A 1704-nucleotide genomic window follows, 5' to 3' on the forward strand; every position below is an offset into this window, starting at 1 on the left:
CAACAATCTGGAAGAGCTCCATGTTGAAAGGAACAGTGGACTTAAGAAGGCACTGTTGCGGCCGTAGCTGTTGCTCCGTGATCTGTGCTGTGCCCTGAAGCGTTCCCCCCCAGGTCTGGTTCGAATGGTGAGTGGTCCATCTGGTGGACCGAGCTTCACTGGCTCTATGGGGGTGAGATGTGGATGATCAGCACCAATGGGAAGGACATGGCGTTTGCTGAAGGGAGAGACCTGCCAGGTACTTATACCTCTTCTGCAGACTGACTGGATAGGATTGATCCGCCTAGCCTTGGCGAGCTAATCCGTTACTCCCAATACTGCCAGTCAGTATACTGGATGTTTAGCTTATACAAGATAAAAGACAAATTAAGACTTAACAGGATTCCTTCTCATGGAGGTGCTGTGGCTTAGTTGGTTAAAGTGCCTGTCTAGTAAACAGGAGATCCTGGGTTCAACTCCCAGCAGCACCTTGTTGATGGAGACATTACCTCTGTTGGCGTGTCATCATTACCTCTGAGGATAAAGCTGGATGTGTGGCCATGAGGAACTCGGTGTAAACAACTGAACAGAGTGCAGCGTTGTGCTCTTTGGATACTTTATGTGAATGTAGCCATATCTAAACAACAGAAAAGCATCCAAATTGCAAAGGCATTTAGATTCTTCCTTCAGTTGCATATCCCAATATAGTCAAATAATAAATGTATACATTTTTATTACAGCAGCATGGAAGATGTTAAAATCAGGCAGTCAGCGCCCGAAGTGCCTTGGCTGGTAAAGTTCATGTTTATTTGACATCTGACCTCAGTCAGCATCACATGCACCTAAAACCCCACCCAACAGTGATGTCACAGGGTACTGGTGTACACCCGGGCCACAATCAGCCCCAACAAAACAAGGTTGTAAAGCATTGAAAAATGGGTTCAATCCATTTCCCTTTTGATATTTATTGTCCCTCAACAGTCCACAACTGGGCAAAATTAAATAATGCTTGTTAATCACTATAGCAAAAACAAATATATAAACTCTTTATAGTGCAGATAGTGTAAGTGTTGAGTGATAATTAGGCACTGCTGGGATTTGGACCCAGGATCTCCTGTTTACAAGACAGGCGCTTTAACCACTAAGCTACAGCGCCTCCTACAGGTACAGCTTTCATGCAAGAATATATTGAGCTAGTGACCAGGGTTCACTATATATAATAATACAATATCACAATATAGCAGCTCCAGCACGGGACCCCAAACTTCCCTTTTCTGAGCGACTTGGGGATTGTGAGGCGTTCCCAAGCTAGGTTGGAGATATAGTCCCTCCACTGAGTCCGGGGTCTTCCCCAAAACCTCCTCCCAGCTGGACGTTCCTGGAACACCTCCCTAGGAGGCCCCCCTATACCCTTGACAACAAAAAGCACCACTGTCTGCATACATTGGTGTGAGAATGTAGATATTGCTCATCTTGAACGTAGGGCTAGTGGTGCAATGGATCATGCGTCTGACTACGGATTAGAATATTCTAGCTTTGACTCCTGGCTAGCTCGTAGTGCTCTTTAGCGACTAAATCCCATGTTTGTCATTTCCAACTTCACCCCCTGGGGCCTGTTGCACGAAACTAGGATAAGGGATTCAGCCGGGATATTCAAGTTATCCTGGATGAATTTAGCTTGGACTTGGTTGCACGAAACCGGATTGAATTAAACCCAGCCAAGTA

At 45.7% G+C, this 1704-nt stretch overlaps 2 non-coding genes across 2 annotated transcripts; one reads left to right on the forward strand and one right to left on the reverse strand.

Annotated features, from left to right (window-relative positions):
• The first annotated feature begins 396 nt into the window (after nucleotides 1-396).
• trnat-agu lies at nucleotides 397-470 on the forward strand. Its single transcript has one exon. It is a non-coding gene; the product is annotated as a tRNA-Thr (tRNA).
• Nucleotides 471-1062: 592 nt separating this feature from the next.
• On the reverse strand, nucleotides 1063-1135 carry trnat-ugu. The gene has a single exon. It is a non-coding gene; the product is annotated as a tRNA-Thr (tRNA).
• Between the last annotated feature and the right edge of the window lie 569 nt (nucleotides 1136-1704).

Source organism: Etheostoma cragini, unplaced genomic scaffold (assembly GCF_013103735.1).
Source record: "Etheostoma cragini isolate CJK2018 unplaced genomic scaffold, CSU_Ecrag_1.0 ScbMSFa_1636, whole genome shotgun sequence".
Classification (NCBI taxonomy): domain Eukaryota; kingdom Metazoa; phylum Chordata; class Actinopteri; order Perciformes; family Percidae; genus Etheostoma; species Etheostoma cragini.